Raw genomic sequence first — 24,366 nt, 5'->3', positions numbered from 1 at the left:
CTGTCAAGTGTTTGCCTTAGGTTGGGTTCTCTGAGGGGAAGATCTGAATGTGTGTGGGGGGATTCACTGGGGAGCATTCATGGGAGTTGCATCCACAGTGGAACAAGGGAATCGGGTAGCAGGGAAGGACTTTCCCAAGGTCTCAGTCAATCCCATACAGAGCACAGGAGCTGGGATGGTCCATCAGAGCTGTTCTGAATCAAGGCCAAGGGGCTGGGTCTTTGTACACCAAATCAACTAGTCCCCCGGAGGTAGGCTTTCGCCCAGAGAGGTAATAAGCAGCTCCCTCCAATCAAAGGCAGGTCCTGCAGAAGAACTCAGCAGGGAGCCACAAACATCGAATACTCTCTGGAGTTGGCAGAGTAAGTCTAGCTGTTCTGAAGGGGGTCATTTGGGTGACACTACACAGCATCCACTACAATCTTCATTTATCCATTTAGCAAACACAGGCACCTGCTCTGCACTAGACAATACGCACCTTTCCCGAACTTGCCCTGCATTCAACCCTTTTCCTGCTGCCATCCCATCCCTGTTCCTTCCTCCTCCATCTCCTTCTCCACCCCCCACAGTTTGCCTGGAGCCAGAGCTTCAAGAAGGGGCTGGCGCCTTAATTGCTTCTCTCTCCTCTATGACATCAATCGGAGGTGACATTTCCCGGGCACGGAGCTGCATCCCTGTGGCTGCATATTCCCCCTGTCACAGGAGATCACCGAAGCTGTCACATGTGGAAAGCTAGAAGCCAACGGAGGAGCAGGGGGGCACAGAGATCCCGGGTAGCATTCAAAGGTTTGGTGAGACACTTCCCAGAGCGGGTTCCAGAGGCGCTTTCTGCCCTGTTGATCTCTGCCTCGGGAGAACTGACGGGATCTGACATTTCAGGGGTTACCCGACCAAGCCACACCAACCAGGTCTCTCACCCAAAGCAAGGGGAAAAGGGCTGGATCCTGGGTGGCAAGCTAGACCCTGAGGAAGGAACGGAATGATGCAAACTAGGAGGAAAAAGAAATCAAGCAGAGGGGCGGGCTCCTGCGCGGCTTCTCGTGGCAAACAGACCTGGCTTTGAGCCCCAGTTCTTTCCCCTAGAGATGCCTCAATCATAAAAGTGGTGCTTGTGAGGATTAAATATGAAATAGCACAATCCCCTGGATCAAGCAGGCCAACAACTTAGGGGCATTCTGGATGCCTCTCTTTGCATTCCCCCAGTTCCGCTGGTCCCCTACAGCCACTCCATCAGCAAATTGTGTTAGCTAGATCTCTAAGCTTTGTCCTCAAGGCCATCCATGGCTGCTTAACCTTAAGTAACATTCATTCTCTGGTGAGTTCTTTTCTGCCCTGTTCTCCTCTTTGCTCTCCTCTTCTGTTCCCTTCACGTCCCTTCTCTCTCCTCTCTTCCTCTCCTTCTCCTCTCACGTCCTCTCACTGTCCCCCCCCCCCACAAGCCTCCACTCACTATTTAGTCTCATCATCTCATCCTTTGTGATGCTTTTTGGTCTGCTTTGGTCCCTGGGCTCTGTCAGCCTGGGCCCTGCCTATCTTATGGGCCCCATGTACTCCCAGAACCTAGCTCAGTATTTGGGACTGAGCAGATGCTTGAAAAACATTTGCTCAGCACAGGAAGTATGCGCATGGTTGGGGCATGATAAATAAACTGTAACCATCTCATGACCATCACTGTTGGAAAGGGGAAGTCTTCTAACCTGGTGCCAAATCTCAAAGCATACTGAGGGGTGCCTGTGACAGCCCCCTGAAATTCACAGGGATGAAAATGGCAGCAGGAAACGTCTTTGTTCCACCCTCAACAGCTTCCAGAGACACTGATTAAATTATTATTCAGGCTGACAAAGGCCAGACAGGTGCTGGAATGTTCCAATCCATCTCAATCTCACGTCGTCATCCAAGATTCATGAGTCCGCAGCAGTCAAAGGGCCTGAGAGATTGTCCAGTCAAGGGCTCTTATTTTCAGATAGGAACCAGAAAACATCACTGGTTTTGCAACACAGGAGCCTGAGATCCGGGTCCACGGCCTTTGGCTGGGCCGTGGCCTTGCCCTTGTGGTCTTTGCTCAGGTCTTTGCATGACTAGGCTTTTCACACGTCCTCCTTGGGAGAGCTTAAATGTCAGTCCCACTGGGAATAATTTTTTGACCTTCTCATGGATTTCCCATAAACCCTGTTCTATTAGTGTCTTTTTCATGCTTTGAGGAATTGCTTATCTAATTATCTGCCCTGCCTCAGCCTCAGAGACTCAACTCCATGACAGCAAAAAGGCCTCGGCCTTCTGTGCCACTGTATCCTCGGCACCCACACATGTAGGGACTCCACAAACACATGTTGGGTAAAAATGAACATAAACCTGTATTCCAAAGGGAAATTTTGGATTCTCGAACCATTCTCTCATGGGCACAAGACAAGCTGTCTTCCACTTTCAAGCCTGGCCTCCTCCTGTGCCACGTTTCCTAGCACTTACAGCATCAGCTGGATTTTATTATTAATAATAAAAACAGCTTATGATTTATGGGGCACCATGGAGTCCAGGCTGACTAGTCAGCTTAAGCTTTGCACATAAAAAGCAAGCCTGCTACCTGAAACCCAGTAGCTCACAAGAAAGGGGAACTGAACCAAACTGGGCATTTGTGGACCAAGCTGCTTGGGTTTTCTTCTGCCAGCGGGTCTTGCCCAGCTCTGGTGCGTAAGCAAGTTCCCCCTGCCACACTTTCTCCCCTTCCTCCACAGGTTACCAACCCAGACTTGCCAAGGACAGAGCTCTGGGGCCAGTGGATATTCCCATAAGTCAGAAAATCACAGCACTGGAGGCTGGAGAGAGACCTCAAAGATAAAGTAGATTAGAGGTCACTTTTGGCCTGTAGGATTGCTTTGTTTGGCTCATGTAATGATCCTAAGAATCAGGTGTAGACATTCAAAAATCCAATTTCACATAAAAATCTTGATTTCTCTTTTCTCTTTGAAAACAAGAAGGTCCGGCAACAACAGCAGCCCGGAAATCCTGTCTTGCAACAGTTTACAGGAGTTGAGCCATGGCTGTGCCCTTGATGGGTCCTAGATACCATTTCTTCCTTGTAGGTTCCCACAGCAGGCCCTCTCACTCACATGCACAAGTTGCCTGGCTCAACAAGAGCTCACCACTCAGAATTAGCCAACTCTCCATTTCACAGATGGAGATGCTGAGGTCTGGAGAGGAAAATGGAGTTATCTGAAGTTACCTACAAATTAACAACAGATCCAAGCCTAGAACGCAGGTCTCCTGGCCTTCAGTTCAGGACTACTTCCCCCAGACCGCACTTGCAATGATGCTCCTCGTAAGACCAGTGTATTAATTTCCCAGGGCTGTCTTATAAATTATCACAAACTAGGTGGGCTTTCAATAATACGATTTCATTCATTCTCTTAGTTCCAGAGGCCAGAAGTGCAAAATCAAGATGTAAACAGGGCCACCCCTCCACTGGACTCTAGTGGGCATCCTTCCTACCTCTCCCAGCTTCTGGTGGCGCCCAGTGTCCCTTGGCTTGTGGCAGCAGCATCACTCCCTTCTCTGCCTCCATCTTCACATGGCCTTCCCATATTGTGTCTCCGTGTGTCCTACTTCTGTCTAGCCAACCTTTGCCTCTCTCTTATATTAGAAGGACACCTGCCATTGGACTCAGGGCCCACTCAGATACTCCAAGATGATCTCATCTGCAGATCTTTCAGTTAATTTATATCTGCCAAGATCCTTTTTCCAATAAGTCACATTCATAGGTTCTAGGGGATAGGACATTGACATATATTTTGGAAACCACTTTTCAACCCACCACAGCCACTAAGCCAAAAGAGGTCTCTAGGGAGGCCCAGTCCCATGGCAACAGCTTCATCCTAGTGTGAGTTTTAATTGGCCAGTGGTTCTAGTGCATGTTGGTCTGAGACCTTGGCTTATGTAGGAAGCCTCAGGACAAATGCAGAGATTCCAAATAGCCCTCAAAGTGATCTGCCCACAGGGAAAGCCTCTGGGAAAGAAAACAAAATAAGTACAGTCCTTCACATTACCCATAATAATCATGGTAATAACAACAACAACAGTAGGCATTAATCATGTAATCCTCTCAAAACCACAGCGAGAAACCTGGTACCCTGCAATTGTACAGATAAGGAAATTAGAGCCTCAGAAGGGTTAAGTCACTTGGCAAGGTCACACAGCAAGTCAATGATAGAACCAGGATCTAAGCCAGGTCTTTTTGACCTAGAACCATTTTTTTTTTTTTTATCAGTACCAGAACAAGGCATGGACATTTCCAGGGAGTAGAGAAGGACATCCAGTTGTGCACACAGGGACTGAATCCCACCATGTGGAATTTTTCCACTATAAGCCTTCTCTTACTCAAAAGCAATTCCTTCTAAGAAAATGGCATGTTATACTAGAACATTTAATATCCTTCAAGAGGCAAAGTCACCACCTGCCATGGGAGGATTTGAACCCTAACAGACATTCAAGAACTGAGACTGTGTGACATCAAATGAATTCTCGCCTGTCTAGCATGTGCCATCCTCAAGAAAAGATGAGGGGCCACCCTTGAAGTTTCTGGGAATCTTAATACCCTCTGTTCTTAACTACTCCAAAGTGTGTTTGATTTTCCCCAAAGTATCAATGTCCTTCACAGATTGTGGTTCTGCAATCAGGAAGCCATGGCCCATCAACTGCCCTCATCCTCTTTCATTCTTTAATTACACTTGGCCTTTTTAAGATGTGACAGAAAGATTCTTTCCAAAAAATAAATACGTAAATAAAAAAATGAAAATAGTCAAGGGACTCAAAGGTGGGGCCAGGACATGTGGGGGCTTAAGGCAACATATATTAAAAATGAGCATTAACCCTCCCCATAAAATTAACTGTGGTACTAGTATAAAGAAAATAGACCAATCAATAAACAAATTAGAAATCCAGATGGTTCAATCAATGTTGTTAGGATATTTGATTACTATTAGGCTACATATGAAGGAAAATTAATAATAGCCTTAATAAAAAAGCTAATATGTGTATAGACGTGCTTTGTGCCAGGCACTAAACTTTATATAAATTAACTTAATCTTCATATTCCCTCTGTGAAATGGTAGTATTACTATTCCCATGTTAGAGGTAGGAAACTGAAGAATAGGAAGACCTTGTAAGTGGCTTCCCCAAGATCAACCAGCTAAATTACAAATGGATTCAACAGTTACTATGAATGGCAAAAATACAAACAAAGTTTCTATTTATGAGAAAGAAGGGTCTTTGCAAGCGCAAAGTCAGTGGCAGGAACCAGAATGAGGATATTAAAGCTGTGACTCCATGAAGAAATCAAAACGCACTGTCACTAAAAAGCAAAACACAGCAGCAACAACAAAAACATCACTCAAAGGCAAAAAAGGACAACTTAGAAAATTGAGGGAATATATTTGTATGTTATGATAGCAAAGGTTTATTTTATAATGGTTAATCTATCATGAACTCTTATAAATCAATGAAAAGGACACTCTAACAGAAAAATCAGAAGAGTGTATCAATAATCAAGTCATGACAGCAAAACTAAAAACCTAAAAAGTATATGAAACAAGAACAATTTCTATGGTGAACTAAAAAGTGCAAGAAAAATATGTATTTTTCTGCTTAAAATTGGCAACGTTTTTTTGTTTTTGTTTTTGTTTTTTGTTTTTTAGGGGGGGTTTTGACTTTTTTAATTTAATGATAGCTGTGTACATTAATGCAATCATGGGGTATAGTGTGGTGTTTTCATATACAATTTGAAATATTTTCATCAAACTGGTTAACATAGCCTTTATGTCATTTTCTTAGTTATTGTGTTAAGACGTTTATATTCTACTTTTAGAAAGATTTACTTGTACCCTTATAAGATAAACCATAGAGGTGATCCCTCAAATCACCCTCCCTCCCCTCCTCCCCCATATTCTTAGGCTATAATTAGGTTTCATAATAGGGCTGTGTACATTGGATACTTTTTCTTCCATTCTTATGATATTTTGCTAAGAAGAACATTTTCCAGCTCCATCCATGTAAACATGAAGGACATAAAGTCTCTATCTTTCTTTATGGCTGCATAGTATTCCACGGTGTACATATACCACAGTTTATTGATCCATTCGTGGATAGATAGGCACTTGGGCTTCTTCCATGACCTGGCAGTTATGAATTGGGCTGCAATAAACATTCTGATACAAATATCTTTGTTGTAATGTGATTTTTGGTCGTCTGGGTATATACCTAATAAAGGAATTACAGGATCAAATGGCAGGTCAATTTTTAGTTCTCTAAGTGTTCTCCAGACATCTTTCCAAAAGGAACGTATTAGTTTGCATTCCCACCAGCAGTGGAGAAGTGTTCCCTTTTCTCCACATCCATGCCAGCATCTCTGGTTTGGGGATTTTGTGATATGAGCTAATCTTACTGGAGTTAGGTGATATCTCAAAGTAGTTTTGATTTGCATTTCTCTGATGATTAAGGATGGTGAGCATTTTTTTCACATATCTATAGGCCATACACCTATCTTCTTTAGTGACACTGGATTAAAGATTTAAACTTAAGACATAAAACCATAAAAATACTAGAAGAAAGGGTAGGGAAAACACTTGAAGAAATCGGCCTGGGTGAAAATTTTATGAGGAGGACTCCCCAGGCAATTGAAGCAACATCAAAAATACACTATTGGGACCTGATCAAACTAAAGAGCTTCTGTACAGCCAAGAACACAGTAAGTAAAGCAAGCAGACAGCCCTCAGAATGGGAGAAGATATTTGCAAGGTGATGTCTCCGACAAAGGTTTGATAACCAGAATCCATAGAAAACTCAAACGTATTAGCAAGAAAAGGACTTGAAGAGGAAGTTTTTGTTTTTGTTTTTGTTTTTTTGAGATAGAGTCTCACTTTGTTGCCCTTGGTAGAGTGCCATGATGTCATAGCTCACAGCAACCTCAAACTCTTGGACTTAAGTGATCCTCTTGCCTCAGTTTTTCATTTTTGATAGAGATGGGGTCTCATTCTTACTCAGGTTGGTCTAGAACTCATGAGCTCAAGCGATCCACCCACCTCAACCCAGCAGAGTGCTAGGATGAGGCACCACATCCAACCAAAAATTGACAAAGACTTAAAGATACGATAATGGCTAGCACTGTGGAGGCTCAGAGCAAGGGGTATTCTCAGACTACTAGTGGGAGTACAAATTGGTATAACAAGTATGAATGGGTATAACCTCACAGTGGCAATTTTAAAAAATTATCCAAAATATTCATACCAGTTAGGTCATAACTTCCTATCCTGGAACTTTAACTTGAATAAATAATCAGAGGCACACAGAGATTTATGTCTAAGGTAGTCTTTTCAGAATTACAGGCAAAATAGAAAGAGCTTAAATCTCCAACAATAAACATCCAATTAAATAAAGTGAGGTGTCATCTTACAGTGGAATATTTTTCATCTGTGAAGATCATGTATCTGAAAAATTTTTTAAAAATCTGAAGATCAGTAAATAAAAGAAAGAGTAAAATGCAATAATGGTATAATTATTATACCATACCTGTGTGTGTGAGTGTGTATGCCCCCAAAAGGAGAAAATAGGATATAAAGCAAAACATTACCAGTATAATAACAATTACCTCTAAGAGTTGGGATTAGATGTTTATTCCTCTTTATACTTTGCTGCATTTTCCAAGTTTTCTTCCATAAACATGTGAGAAGTAGTTGTCATTTCTACTGTTAACCACATCTTTCCAGCTCTCTAGCTTCTAGGCACATAGTCAGATTTCACTTTCTGGTCCCCTTCTGTTTGGGGTAAGCCTGTGTGACTAGTTTTAGTCAATGAGCTGTGAGTATAAGTGACGTGTGTCCCTTCTGAGCTATAGGATTTGAATGACATACATCAACTTATGACTAACAGAAACCCACTTAGGGACCCAAGATGGACTTGTAGAGAAATAAACTTGTTTTCCTGTGTTTGCTTTTAAGCTTACTGAGATGTGGGAGCTGTTTGTTACCGCGGCACAACCTAGCTTACCCTGACTGAAAAAAGTGTATTGTTTTTAAATACAAATACACACACTCCAAAAAGGAAAGAGTGAGCTCCTGTAGACTGTAAAGACACTTTAAGATCTTGAAAAATGTGTATTTTTACTGTAAGAGAAAATGTTCCCTTATCACAGGTCAACTGTACATAAAAATTCAGTTTCTTGATAGGCCCAGTAACTCCTGCAGTGAGGCTGTTGAGAGGAGCAGTACAGTGCATGGGTCAGCAGACCCAGCTGAGGATTGTGGCAGGATTTGGGTTGGAATCCTGGCTCTACCACTGACAAGTTGTAGATCCTTGAACCCACACCATCATCCCTCTGGGTCTCAGATCTTTTCAGGCATGTCTGGGGATAACCTCTGGTCCTACATGTAAGAATTGGCAAGAAGGTGGAATAAGCTGCAGGATGGGTAACTATGTAGTTACATAATTTACTGTCCACACTGGGGCACTCTGAGGAGTGAATGCTGTTATCTTTCTGCAACAAGGATGTGTTAAATTCACAGAGAAGTAAACAGTGAATGGCTTGGGCAGACCTGGTCATACAGGCTCCCGAGACCAGAAGTTCACTATCTTTGCTGTACAATGGAATTACCCAGGAAGCTCTAAAAATACTGATGCCTGGTGCCTACTCCCAGAGATCCTGGTAGAATTGATCTAGACTGTGACTGGGTGCTGTGAATTTCAGAACTCTCTAAGAGATTCTGGATTCCGGCAAGGGAACCACTGTCCTTAATCTGTGTGAAGCCAAGCTCTTTTTATTGTTACCATTTTTATTATTAGTACTAGAGAAAATGACACATATAAAGATGAGCCTATTATAAAGATTTTGGTAACTGTTACTGTAATTTACAATCACAAAGAAGACATTCCAGTGGGGGACATCTTGCCAATTACCATGAGCCTGGCTTAGAACTGTAGGATTCAACCAGGGGTGATTTTACCCATAGGAAATACTTAGCAATGAATAGAAATAATTTTTAGTGGTCAAAATTGGTGGAGGTTGGGGTGGGGTGGGATAGGGCTGCTGGTGTCTAGCGGGTGTAGTCAGGGATGCTGCTAAACGTCCTACAATGCTCAGGGCAGCCCCTCACAACAAAGAATTATCTGGGCAAAAATGTCAATAGTGCTGAGAATAAGAATCTTTGCTTTAGAAATCGGAACAGGGAAAGACTCTTGATCTAAAAAGTCATGGCAGAATCTCAGAAAAAGTCTTCATCTTCCTACTTTTGCATTCCTGTCGTCCTTGCCAGATCCCAGAGAAGAAGCAAGCCCCTGGGGCTAGCCCTAGGGTGCACGTCAGCACCCCACTTAAACCTCCCCATGGATCCAGATCATCACACACCAGGTATGCACTTGAGCTTGCCTTTCAACTTGGAGGAGCCCTTCAAACATCTTGGCATCCTCCAGGGATGGACGTGTTTATAAAAGACTTCTTTGGGGGGAAAAAGGTCATGCAGGGAAAAGCAGAAACAGATTTCTTTTCTTTCCCTGGCTAACTTCCACCAGGCACCTCAAAGAGGCTCACTAGCACCTTAGTTATTTCAGAAAGGAGAAGGGGGAAATGCTGAGTTTGTGCCCTTGCAAGGAAGCATGTATTGGGGGTGACTCAGGCTGTGATAGGAAGGAAGAGGGGGCAGAATTAAAAAGAGAAGGAAGGGAGGAATGTAGGATAGATAGTAGGTGGGTGAAAGGATTGATGAGTGAGGGGGTATGGGTAGGTTGGTGAATGGATAGATGAATAAATGAATGTATAGCTACAAGGATGAATGGATGGGTGGATGGATGGATGGACTGAAGGGTGGGTGGGTGGATGGGTGGACGGGTAGTTGGACTGGCAAGTGGATGAAAAATAGACAGGAAAAGAGAAGGAAGGATAAATGAATGAATGAATGAACAAATGAATGAATGAATGCAAGAACAATGTATGGGAGGGTGGATGGGTAGGTAGGTGTGTGAGTGCACAGTGGATGGGTGGATGAGGGGACATATGGATTGATTCATGTCAACCAATTAGATTATATCTTTATGTGAGATTGTGATTTAGTGATGCCTTAGCTGGATATGGCTGCTAGTGTGTAACTGGGCTCACTTGGTGCTTTTCAACAATGGCTCTCCATTCTGGCTACAATTACAATCCCCTGGGGAACTTACACAACTCTTGCTGCTCAGGTGCCATCCCCAGACCACCTTGCATTGTTATTTTTTTTTTAATTTCCACATAATTCAAATGGCAACCAAGCTTGAAAACCAATTTAAATCCCAAAATCAATGAAACCAGGCTAATGTCATGCTTGATCAATACACTTGTAGCCACGTATCCCTTGTTTTATGCTAGGTCCCTTTTACCCACTGAAGGCTCTTGCCTGGCCTTAGGGAGTATTTAAATTTGTAGCCACAAACTTTGGTGCCAAATTCAGGTTGATATGTCAAGAAGCATGTGTGACCTTGGCCAAGTGATCAAGCTACCCTGTGCCTCGGTTTCTCCATCTGCGAAATGAAGCAGAGAGAGTTTACCTTGAGAGTTAAATAGCTTATAAAGCTTTGCAATAAATATGATAATGTCTTGCATATTGTAGACAATGATAGCTACTATGATTACTGTTATGAATACGATACCTCCCATTCATCAAATGTGGACCATCATAATCATAGATAATATACATTGATCATGCTTTGCGTGCCAAGCACTGTTCTGAAAGCTTTATATTCTATGTGCATTTACTAATTTGATGCTTGTAAAACCTGAGTGAGTTAGGTATTATAACAAATCCCATTTTTCAGATGAGGAAACTGAGGCTAAGAGAGGTTGAGTCACTTGCAAGCTGGACAGACACATAGCTTGTCCTAGTGAAGCCATGACCCAAGCCCAGGATATCCAGTTATTATTCCTAATAATAATATTCCCACTGTTCTCTACCCTTCACTGTGCCATCCCTGCCTAACCACGTGGAACTCATACAGTCCAGCCCTCATTCCTTCATGTGGGAAGGACAGTCCTAACAGCTAATTATCAAAAAAGATGACCCTTTGTCCCAGATCTCTTTTGCTCTGTATCAATGTCCTTTGATCTGTACCTTTGCATCTTTAAAGCTTTTTCTGATTTTCAGAGCTTTCATTAAAATTCAAATGTTTCTGAAGAGGTGGTCTTTGGTCCGAAGTCACTCACTCACTCACTCATTCATTCATTCAGGCAATAAATATTTATGAGGTGCCTACTACATGCCAGATACTGTGCTAGGCTGAGGCCACCACCTGAGCTCCGCCTCCTGTCAGATCAGCGGTAGCATCGGATTCCCGTAGGAGCGCAAACCCCACTGTCAGCTGCACACACAGGGATCTGGGTTGCGTGTGCCTTGTGGGAATCCACCACCAGATGATCTGAGGTGGAGCTGAGGTGGTGATACTAGTGCTGGGAGCGGCTGCAAATACAGACGATCCTTAGAGAGGTTTGAGTGCACAGAGGCCATAGTAAATCAATGGCTTGCAGACCCAAAACCACCTCCTTCCCCAAGTTGGTGGGAAAAATGTCTTCCTTTTTTTTTTCTTTTCTGAGCCACAGTCTCACTCTGTTGCCCCAATCTAGAGTGCTGTGGCATCATAGCTCACAGCAACCCCATACACCTGGGTTCAAGAGATCCTCTTAACTCAGCCTCACAAGTAGCTGGGACTACATGTGCCCACCACAATGCCAGGCTAATTTTTTTTTTTATTTTTAGTGGAGATGGGATCTCACTCTTACACAGGCTGGTCTCAAACTCCTGAGCTCCAGGGATCTAACTGCCTCAGCCTCCTAGAGAGCTAAGATTACACCGTGCCCTACCCAGCTGCATACTTGATTGAGTGCCCAACATCACAGCTGCGCTGGTATCCACTGCAACAGTAGCACGTGCCACCTTCTGCTCAATGCTGGCAGCCTGCCCCCCGCACCCTGGCCTCACATCCAGCCCACCTGCAGAAGGAAAGAAGGAGGGGTTCCCTGGCATCTTTTCCTTTAAGAAATGTGTGAAATTTCCTTCATAAAAATTGCCAACACAACTTAAAAGAAAATTAGCAGAGAAGAAAAACCCACCCTTTATCACACTGCCAAACAAAGTTCTGCGCTGAGGGCCCCCACCCCATCTTTATCTGCAGTACGGTTGTGCTCACAGTGCTGGGAAAGCAGCAGACATACCCCACTCCCGATTCTGTCTCGAGATACACTTGCTAGACTGATTTAGCATCAGCACTCTCCCCCCGGAGCTGTGTGGTTTTCCTTTGCACCATAGTTTGATGCAGAATTTAAAATATATATATGTATTGTGTATGTGTGTGTCCAGTTCCATGCCCCTGTTAGAGGCTGAGAGGAAGGCAGAGCCAGCCCTGGGTCTGCGTCCGAGTTCCGTCTCTTAGCAGCTGTGGGACTTGGGACTAAACGGTTTACCTCCCTGAGTTCACAATTTGTCATCTGTGTCTTAGAGCCTGGTATGCAGTAGGCACTCTAAGAGTAGTTACTATTGGTATTATTTCATATTTACATCTCAACATTTACTTTCAGCAGAAAGAGCCCTAAATCATCAAATCAACACAGACTAGTCCAGGTTTGGGGGGCATGTGGCTGATTTCACAGGGAGAACCTCTATGAGAAATCATATGAAAATATCTCATTTTTGCCAGTTTTATAGGAATACATGACCATGGGAACACTTTGCTAGGCCCCCACTCAGGGGCTTTTGCAAATGTCGAAGTCCTCAAGCTTGAGTTCTATAAGCCCCAGGTCTACTTCTGACTTGGATTTTTTTCTTTGTTGAGGGCAAGAAAAGAGCTTCCCCCTCACCCCTGGGGGCTTTCTCCCCCAGAGCTTTGCCAGCCTGTTATGTGACAATCAAGGGCCCCTTACCTGGCACCCCTTGGGTCTGCACTGGTGCTGGGCGAGTGGTCCCCACCCTGCCTCCTCCTCCTTCCTCCCCCACCCCAAGCATCCATATCTCCCTGCCACTATCATCATTCCCAGAGACTTGGCTGGCTCCGAAGTTTCCAGACAGAGGAGCTAAACATGTTAGCCACCAGACTAGCAAGACACAAAAGGCGGCAGGAATCAAATAAAAGGAAAACGCGGCAGCCACGGGTCAGTCCTGTATAAATATTTATGCTGGAGGAAAAGTTGGTGCCTGAGTAATGACCTTGTGGCTGGTATTAATAGAGATAATGTGTGTTTCTAGAACATGCCGCCAGAAAGAGAGAAGGGGGTGGGCGAGGGGAGGGAGAGGTAGAGCAGGAGCAAGAGCCGGGGAGGCCATAAATCTTCATGCCAAGCCCAAGCCTCAGCTGACCTTTATGCCTCCCTCTCTCCCTTCCCCTCCAGCGACCCCTCCCCTCCCCCCCGCCCCGTCTGCATCTTCAAATCTCTTTTCCCTCCTCAGCCATCATGTCTCCAGGCGGACACTCGCTCTCTGTGTTATCAGCCAGCCATCTTCTAGTCATCAAAGTAGGCAGCTTGGCACCAGGCTGGGTATACCCTTGGTGTTTCATAACAGTTCAGGGCACTGAATTGATGGAGCCATGCATGGAGCCCAGTCCCTCTTGCCTTAAAGATAGGACCGATTTTGTCTTTTACTGGTTTTTCTGTCTTCACTGCCTTTGTCCCATCCAGCCACCCTCCACTCTGCCACTGCAAAGGGGAACTTTCCAAACACCAATCCAACGGTGCCTCTTTCCCTCCTGCCAAAATTCCCCGATTGGCTCCTGTGGTCTAACACGACCAATAGCAGCTGCAGTGATGTGGGTCCTGCTCACGTTTTCAGCTTCATCTCGCATACTCTCTATCCCTCAAAGCCTGCTCTCCCTGGTGATACTGACTGGGTTTTAATTCCCCAAATGTCACGTCCTCTCTCACGACCAGATATTTACCCACCCTGCCTCTCTCACCTGGCATGCCTTCTCTGCGCCTTTGGACTTGGCTACTTCATCTGCATCTTGTAGGCACACACCCCTTCCTCCAGGAAGCCTTCCCTGCATTAGGTGCTCCGTGTCTCTGCTCCCGTGGCGCCCTGTGCCTCTCACCATCACTCCACTTATCCTGACAAGCCATTGCCATTTGACTTGTCCTTCCCACTCCTTCAAGACTCTGAGCACCACCAGGGCAACAAGCTGACATTGATTGCTACATCCACACAACCAACACAGAGCCAGGCAGATAGGCCGGTGCTCGGGAAATGTTTATCAAACGAGCCGCAGCAACAGGACCACACCCTCTTTCTGTTTAAGAAATGAGATGGACTCAGACTTCCCTGCCTAGGACACAGGCATAAGCCTTGACATCTGAAGAAGTCCCCATCCTCACCCAGGACTTCTCTCCTTCTTCCAACTGCCAGATGGAGCTCCCATTTAAAACCCTAGTTTCCCCAGCGTTGGGCAGGAGAAAACACTTTGTGAGAGAAAGAACAAAAAAGAGAAAGACCAGTTATGCTCAAAGGGGTCCCTGAAGATGCCAACGTGAGGATCTGGATTTCAAAATGTAAAAGAAGATGGAGCTCAGGCTGCAGTTTGCTGGAAGCCTCTGAGGTCTGAGAGGGGTGGGAGCCACAGGGTGAGACCTTCCTGGAGGAAACTTGAGGCCAGAGTCACTGCACCTTCCAACTCTTCCTGGAACAAACCCTGATACCAGACTTCAATAACCCTTTGCCCGACACCATAGTGAGAGAATCTGCCCTTCGACTTCTCTGGTCTCTGTCAGCCTGAACTATTTGAGGTCTGTGCTATGCAAGCCCAGAAGGAGCTGAGCAGCATCCAACACATCTGTGTGCCTGGCTCTGAGCATATAAGTTGTTTTCTTTGATCTTCAAGATGGCCCGAGTGCATAGGAAGCATCATTCCCATTTCCCAGAGTCTAGACTGGACCTCAGATTGTATGATGCCAAGTCCAAGCTCTTCCTTCTGAGGCATCCTGCCCTGCTACTTACGTATGTGTGCCCTGTTGGAGAATACCTGTGACTGTCATCTACCTATCAGAAGGGACCAAACCGATTCCTTATTCTGTCTCCCTGGTCTCCAGCCTAAAACTGGGTACCAACTTGAGATCTGGCTAAAATGACTAGAGAACAAAGACTTTGATGTAGGATAAAAGAGCAAAGCCAGAAGCAACTAGGTGGACCCCAGGGGAAGGGCACCTCTGCACTGTGTGAGCTTACAGTACTTCTTTGGAGAAGGTAGCAAAGATAAGGAGAGACACTTACACGCCAATGTTCGTTATAGCACTATTCACAGGCGCCAAGAAGTGAAAACAACCCAAATGTCCATCAGCTGATGGACAGATAAACAAGATGTAGTCTAACCATACGATTCAATATTATTATTTGGCCATAGAGAGGAAGCAAATTTTGCTCTATGCCAAGACATAGATGAAACTTGAAAGTATTATGCTAAGAGAACAAAGCTGGACACAAAGGACAAATCTTAGATGATTCCACTTACATGAGGGGTAAAATTCATAGATGCAGAAGGTCAAATAGTAGTTACCAAGGGCTGGGGGAGGGGAAGATGGGAGTTAGTATTCAGTAAACACCGAGTTTCCATTTGGGAAGATAAAAACGTTCTGGGGATGAATGGTGATGATGGCTGCACAACAACGTGAACGTCCCCAGTGCCACTGAATTGTGAGTTTAAAAACAACTAAAATGGTAAATTTCAGATCTGTTATTACAATTTTTTTTAAAAAACATAAGGAGAAAGAAGAAAGACGGAAATCAGAATAGGTGAAAAACTAAGATCAGCCATGGGAAATGGAGTTAGGAAGAAGGAAGGCCAGGTGGGAGGGTTTAGGCAGCGGGGACAACCTTGGATCATTCAGTGTTCTGCTGTCCTTTCTTGCAAATTCCTGCATGAAAACTCACCCCTAGAAGAGTGGAGAACATAGGTGGTAACACCCTTCTCTTACCTACCTATGGCGAGAATGACTGCCCTCACCACAAGGATCCAAAAATATCTGCTCAATTACTGTACCGAATGTCTTCACTAATTCAGGGCTCAGAAAAGGAAGAGATTATAAGAGTAATTTGGTGGTTTCAAATGTGCTGTTCTCTCGAAAACAGCCTTGAGAAGGACAAAACCGCAGCAAATTTTTGCAAAATGAAATTTAGCCACTGCTTGTTTTTAATGTAGATTTATTTTCAGTTTTAATAAAACTCAAGCACCCAGAATGCATTATTAATGTGTCATGGCTTCAGCTCTTGGGATGAAATGCTTACAGTGGACACGCAGAACACGGGCCCAATCCTTAGGTTGGGGGACCAAAATGAAACTGACCCGTCTGGTTATAGATTCACGCATGTCACCAACATGGCTTTCCCACTACCCTCAGTAATTCTTTTTTTTTTTTTTTTAATTTCAGAATAGTACAGGGGTATACATGTTTTGGTTACATAGTTTGGGGGGCGGGGTTTGCAGTTTCTGGCCGGGGCTGGGTTTGAACCCACCACCTCCGGCATATGGGGCCAGCGCCCTACTCCTTTGAGCCACAGGCACCACCCGGTTACATAGTTTTATACATTTCAGGTCACAGTTACAAGTGTGTCCTTCGCCCAGAATGTGTGCATTATACCCAGGAGGTGTGAATTAACCCATCCCCCCACCCCTCCCACTCCCTTGATTCCCATTGAATTTTGCTTCCTTGTGTGCGCCTGTGTATTGATCGACCAGTTCCAGTTTAGTATTGAGTACACGTGGTGTTAGTTTTTCCATTCCTAAGATACTTCACTTAGATTGGTCTCCAGATTCATCCACGTTGTTAAAAAGATACTAGATCACCATTTTTGGTTATGGCTGAGTAGTACTCCATGGTGTACAAATACCACATTGTATTCACCCACTCATGTATGAAAGGGCATTTGGATTGTTTCCACCACCTTGCAATTGTGAATTGTGCTGCTATAAACATTTTCATGTAAGTGTCTTTATAGTAAAATGTCCTTTTCTCCTTTGAGTAAATTGCCCAGTAGTGGGAGTGCTGGATCGAATGGCAGGTCTACTTTTAGTTCTTGGAAGAATCTCCACACTACTTTCCATAGAGGTTGTACTAGTTCGTAGTCCCACCGACAGTGTGTAAGTGTTCCTTTCATCCTATGTTCACACCGGCACTTGTTGTTTGGGGACTTTTTGATAAAAGCCATTCTTTTTTTTTTGAGACAGTCTCACTTTGTCACCCTTGATAGAGTGCTATGGCATCACAGCTCACAGCAACCTCAAACTCTTGGGCTTAAGCGATCCTCTTGCCTCAGCCTCCCAAGTAGCTGGGACTACAGGGGCCTGCCAAGGCGCCCAGCTATTTTTTGGTTGTAGTTGTTAATGTTGTTTGGCAGGCCTGGGCTGGATTTAAACCCGCCAGCTCTAGCATTTGTGACTGGCACCCTAGCCGCTGAGCTACAGGTGCCGAGCCCGATAAAAGCCATTCTTACTGGTGTTAGGTGATATCTCGTTGTGGTTTTGATTTGCATTTCCCTAATGATTACAGATGTTGAGCATTTTTTCACGTTTGTTGACCATTAGACTGCCTTCCTTTGAAAAGTTTCTGTTCATGTCTTTGCCCACTTTGTAATGGAGTTGTTTTCTTTTTTCTTGCTGATTTGCTTGAGCACTTGCCCCAATTAAGTCTTTGCTTCCTCACAATGTTTTCTGGCACCCGGTCTAGGGATGGTGTCTGATGCCAGGGACTGGCATCAGAGTCCTGTGCTGGCTCTTACCTTACAAGGTAAGAGTCCTGTGCTGGCTCTTACCTTACAAGGACGTGTGACACTGTATGGAATGGAGACCTCACGACAAGGCATCCACCTGAGTAGGGATGGGACACATCCTACACCTGTAGAGGTGGCCATTCACCATGGTGCCAGCCATCCAACTTCCCTCTCATAGTCTGATCATTCTCTATGATGGTGTCAAAGGGCATGATGAGTCCACGTTCAATTCCATCAGGGCCTGAAAGTCAGCCTCAGCCTCCTCAGTCTCTTCCACATGGCCATCCAAAAGTCTTCAGAAGACAATAGATAGATATAGATATAGATATAGATATAGATATAGATACAGGTATAGTTTTTATAAGTGAAATAACATGTTCCCTCTTTGCCCTCATGTCATGCCACGGATAGACAGATGCAGAGCTCAGGAAGCCCAGAATTTGGACTTTGGAAATCACCGTGTCAAGTCCCCTCCTGCTACCTCCAAACAGAAAAAGGGACTGAGGATATCCAGATGCTAGAAATGGAACCAGAATATCTTAGGATCCAAAGAATTTATCAATCCTTCGGTCTCCTCTCCCATCCATTCTTCTCTTTTATCCCTCCTTCTTTCTCCCTTCCTATCCCCTCCCCCTCTCTCCACCTTTGCTCCTCTTTTCTCTGTTTGCCCCTAATCTGCTTCCACATCCTCATCTTTATAATATTACCTCAGAAGATTGCCTCAAGTTGGCTTCTGTCTTTCCCAGCCCCACTTCAGGGGAGTCCTGATCTTCTTCACATATGGGGCCACTTAGTTCATATTCCTAAGAGATAATCTAATTGGCCCAGTCTCCCTTTGCTTATGGGCAAACCTGTTGATTGGCTACTCTGGGTCAGGTGACCACATCTCAGCCAATCAGTTATGAATATGTGTGTGTGTGTGTGTGGTTGGGGGGAGGAGGTCATGTGATGTCCAACATGGTCCCTTACTGAATAAGGACTCAGGCCAGGGCAGTTTCTTTTAGAAGGAAGCTGGGGAAAGCAGACTTGCCCCATATATCTTCCATTGTATAAGTGAGGATCATATTCCAGAAAAGGGAAGAGATTTGAAGAGAGAGGTCAAATATAGCATCATGAAAACAGAAAAAGACTTAAAGTCTGAAGTTCAACTACTGGCTTCACCCAGTAGATAAGTTATTTATCCTCCATGACCTTTAATTTCTCCAACTGCTAAACGGAGAAAAATCAAGCATGCCCTGAACGTCTCTCTGGTATGTTCTGTGAATCAAGTTAAATGATTGATAAGAAAACATTCTATGAGCTGCAAAGTACTACACACACAGACAGATGCCAACTTTATTCACATATATGTGTGTGCATGTGTGTGTGGGTATGAATGTATAGATATAGATATATAATTATGTCCAAGGTCACCTAGCTACTTATTAGAAGGATTTTACACAACTTAACTTGACCAATTTATGCATCACTCATGTTCAGAGTACTGACTTGGTTCTACCAAGAATTAAGTATGACTTATCTTAAGAAGGTAGCCAGGGGAGGTGAGTAGTGGATAGTTTTTTAAGACAAATTCTCCAGAAGGAGAGAAAAGAGAAAGAATCTTTTTCAAGAGCCCAGTGCATGGCCCTTATGACATGGTGTCTCATCCTTCAGAGCTCTGTGTTTTCATTACTTATTTGATGAAATCACACAATAAGTGGGTACATTCTGATTCCATTTCCAGGCAATTTGATTCCATCCCACTAATTCCCTTCCTACCAGTAGGCTTGCAAAGAGGCATCTTCTTTATTTCCCTCCCCCACATCATTCGGCTTCTCTCTCTCCATTTGCTCAGCCCTTCCTGGGACCATCAATACTTAATGCTTTATGCTGTCACATTTGTAGCTGTGAAGAATCCAATTGTGTGGTTGATCTATAATGTAAGGTTAATGCCTAATTTGCTCGTTTAACATTTCTTCTGTGGATAATTCATGATAGGTCATTAACAAAAGCCAGGGCAAACAGAGGGGCACACTCATTGCCATAAATCAGAGGCCTAAAAACATCATAGAAGCAGGAAAATGCATGTATTATTCAAGTCAAACAAAGAGCCAGGTCTATATAAGATTCCTCAGTGCTCTTCTGACCCCAAGGTCAAAGGACCAAGTGCAAAGCTTGAGAGGTATTTGCTATTAGCAGAAATGGGACTGCCCAGGGCCTAGTGGGGACATGTGTCCTGGTCAACATATGGCCATGCCTCTCATGGCTAAACTGATGACTCCCCAGATGGAAAAGGCCCCTTTGACCACTCAAAGAGTGCACACCTACCACACTAATAAGTGGCTACTTTTTCTCAAGTGCCTACTATGTGCCAAGCCAAATGTTCAAAATTCAATGGCTTTTCCTGAGTCTATGTCTGAGCTGATCTCAGCTGGGTTCACTTAGGCACCTGTGTCCAGCTGGTAGGGTAGTTAGGGGCTGCTTGTGTAGTAGGGTGTAACTCATGTGTCTAGCTATTGGCTTGGTGTAGGAACAATGGTGACTGGGCCACATGTCTCTCATAGTGAAGTCAGGGTTCCATGTGACAGACTAGAAGCATGTGAGACCTCTTGAGGCCTAGGCTTAGGACTGGGACACTATCATATTGGCAGCATTTTACTGGCCCAGAGTCACAAGCCCAGCTTAGATTTGGTGATGGGGCAACTGACTCCATCTTTTGACAGAAGGAGCTAAATATCACTGCAAAAAGTACAGAAAGAGTGAAGAGTTGCAGTTGTTTTTGCAATTATTCTACAGCAATCCATTTTCTCCTGGTAAGAAACCATCTACCCATTCATCCAACAAATATTTACAAACACCTACTATGAGCCAGACACTGTTCTAGATGGTGAGGAAACAAGCAGTAACTTGATTTCTTACATGGAACTTGATTTCTAGTGGAAGATGAGACAAATAGGAAACGCGTCAACAAATACATAAGATACTTTGAGATAATATTAAATGCTATAATGAAGATATGACAGAGTGATCATTAGGTGGCTAGCAGCAATTTTTGATGGGGTGCTCAAGGATAGTCAGTCTGGGAGGTAACATTTGATCAAAGACCCAAATAATGAGAAGGAATCAGTATTCAGTACTGGGTGCAGAACATTCTAGCAAATGTTAAGAGCAGGTGCAAAGGTCCTGAGGCAGGATTGCCTCGAAAAAATGAAGGAATACCAGTATAGGTGGCACACAGTAGGTGAGAGGAAAAGGGGTGCCTAAGGAAGTCCAGAGGACAAACAGATTTTTGGAGGGAGATATGATTACTTTTAAGAAAAATAAAACTCAGAGTTGACACCATTTGTCCAAAGAAAGTTATTAAAAATAGCTGGCAACTGACAAAGATAGGATTTAACACTGGGAGTCTCAGAATTCAAAGTCAGCACTCTCTCTACTGTCCCATTCTGCCTTCTGGACTAAATAAGAATCTGGGTCTTTTCCGTGTAGGCAAACAAGATCCTAAGCAGCAGACTTTAATGTCCAAGCCTCTCGTGGGATTTAATTATGGGCAAAACGTACACTTCAGTGCAGTCCAAGCTAATCTCATCTAATCTGACTCTGCTCGACACTGCTCCTTGGGCAGCCCACAGAAACGGGGCCACATGACAAGCTGGCCAGCAGCACCCCTGCCTGTCTTCCCAGAATGCATTCTTTTTCACTGGCCCCATATTTTCCAGACAGCTCTATTCTTCTCCCTAATGGGTCTTTGTCAGAGGGGGACATCCTACTCCTAAGCATATTCCACCAGGAATCTCTAAGACTTTGGTTGTAGAATCTTTGCCTCTGGTCTGGTAAAGGAAAACAAGATGGACAGGTATCGGATGATACGTCCCATAAAAAGTCAAGAAGCCCCACTCTAAGAATTTAGTTTTCTTACTTGTTAGACAAACCAATACAATTGGTTAAAATATGACATTCATTTATGCCAAGTAGTTTAATGGAGCACTTCCTATGTGTCAGGGACTGCTCTAGGCAGTAGGGATATAGCCATTAAGCAGTAAATTAAAAAAAAAAAAATGACTTTGCCCTTGTATAGATTGTGTGCTTTTAATCATATCAAATTCAGATCAAATTCAGAGCAGATTAAATGAACGCATGGTATGTGAAGTGGTGACAAAAGCAATGGGTGATAATGAAACCCGGCAAAGGGAGAGGACGGCTGGGGAGGAGGCAATGAGATCAGAGAAGGCCTCTTGGAGGATACGCTATGTGAGTAGAAAGCTGCAAATAAAGCAATGAACCCTGTGGCTATTTGAGGGAACCATAGAAATATGCTTAGACAATCCTGGGGCTCTAGGGAGACCAGTGTGGCTGGAACAGAATGTGCGAGGTGGGGAGTGAGCAGTAATGAGACCAGGGAGGTCGCAGGACTCAAATCTTGCAGAGCCCGGCAAGCCACTCTAAGGACTTCGGCCTTCCCTAAGAGTGAGAGGGGAGGTTCTGGGCAGATGAGGGACACAATGTGACTTATGTTTTCAAAGTGTCCCTCTGACTGCAACAGCCACTGCCCAAGGAAAGCAAAGAGATCTGTGAGGATGCTGTTGCAATCCCTGAAAGGAGAGGCAACAGGGGCTCCGAGGTGAGAGACAGCAGGTGAGAAGTGAAACTCACGTGAGCAAGGCAGGTAGTCAACAAAGAATTGCACCGTGACTAATCTAATTAATCTATAGCTGTGGGAACACAACTATAAAAGAGAGGTGCAGGATGCTGTATGAGTAGATAACAAGGAAACTGGGGTGGGGGGGGGTGCATTAGGCCAGGAAGGCTTCCCAGAGGAAGAGCATTTAAGCTGCAACTTGAAGGACGGGATGGACTTAGTTAAATGAACGAGAAGAGGCTGATCCCAAGCATAAGGAAGAGCATGTGGCCCTGGGGAACAAGCTGAAGGGCCAGAGCGACCAGGGGGTGCTCAGAGAGCAAGCTCTCCTGTGATGTGCTGCCCTGTTTGATCGCCTCTGAATTAATGAATGGTTCAGACACTTTGAAGCCAGATGACTGCACTGGCTCCACAGGGCTATTACCCTCTTCTCTTCCCTCCTCAACAGGCAGTGAAGGAGGATCCAGACCTTCCCACCTAGTAAATGAATAATGAGGACAGATCAGACTGGCTGGGCTGGTGCGAGATTAATAATAATGATGGTGTGACTTTGACCTGTCCAGAGTTGACTGCCCCTCATTGAGAAGGGCCTGAGAAACTCTCCTTTGTCCCAAATCCCTGCCCTCCTAGACAACCCTCCTGCTTTACTAAACTAAGCAGGTGTGGGGGAGACGGCAGGATGGCCCCTCCAAAGAGGAAATCAAGATTAAGCACGTAAGCTGGCCTTTTAAAAGCTTAGCAGGCCTTTCCAATTGGATCCCAAATGGACCACACTTGAGAAATTAAATAAACAGCATTTGTCAAGGGCTTTTGTGGGCTCCCAGCTGTATTTATTTATAGGTTGGTCTGTTATTTATGGGCGCTCATGCTCCGTATAAAAGCTTTGTCGGGGAGAAGTGGTAGGGAGGAGGCAGAGTGCTTAATGCTTACTCGGACGCTTAAGTATTCGCTCCAAGGAGCTCAAACAATGAGCATCTGCTTGCTTTTGTCCCACATAAGCTGGGTGCTACCATACGAGAAGATGGCATGCCTGGAAATGCCGAGTCATTGGTCATTCCCTCCTAAGAAAAAGTCATGGGTTCAGTCGGAGACCTCAAGGCCCGTTCCCAGAAAAAGGCTGAACATCTCAGATTTGTGTCACACCTTTGACTCATGGTGATTTTTGACTCACAGTAGAGAAGGCCCAATAGTTATGCCTAGAGATACAGGCTAGCAGCTCCTGGCACACAGTGGGTGCTCCATAGATGTCGGTAGATGAATGAAAAGTGAATGACTATTTTCCTTCCCCATAGTTATGGAACTGGAAAATGAGCGAGGCCTCAAGACATGTAGAATGTGTTGACCAAAAAAAAAGACTGACTTGGTAACAGGTATCTGGGGTTTAAAAATGTCCACAGCTTGGGCTCAGTAGTTGTCTTCTAAGAAGTCAACCAAAAGTAAAATCCAAGAATTAAGAAAATAAGAGGGAAGGAGATGGGAGAGGGTGGATGGAAGGAAGGAGAAAAAAAACCTCATAAGAACAGAACAAATGATCCCATTTCATTATGGGCAAGAGACCTGAACAGAAGCTTCTCCAAAGAAGACAGACGCATGGTCTACAGACACATGAAAAAATGCTCATCATCTTTAATCATCAGAGAAATGCAAACCAAACCACTTTGAGATACCATCTAACTCCAGTAAGAGTAGCTCACATAACAAAATCCCAAAACTATAGATGTTGGCATGGATTTGGAGAAAAGGGAACACTTCTCCACTGCTGGTGGGAAACTAATACATTCCTTTTGGAAAGAAGTTTGGAGAACACTCAGGGATCTAAAAATTGATTTGCCATTGGATTCTGCAATTCATCTACTAGGAGTATATCCAAAAGATCAAAAATCACTTTGCAAAAAAGATATTTGCACCAGATTATTCACTGCAGCTCAATTTGTAATGGCCAAGTCATGGAAGAAGCCCAAGTGCCCCTCGACCCATGAATGGATTAATAAATTATGG

This window comes from Otolemur garnettii, unplaced genomic scaffold (assembly GCF_000181295.1).
Source record: "Otolemur garnettii isolate 467f Iridium unplaced genomic scaffold, OtoGar3 scaffold00038, whole genome shotgun sequence".
Taxonomy (NCBI): domain Eukaryota; kingdom Metazoa; phylum Chordata; class Mammalia; order Primates; family Galagidae; genus Otolemur; species Otolemur garnettii.
Note: the sequence above shows the minus strand (reverse complement) of the source record.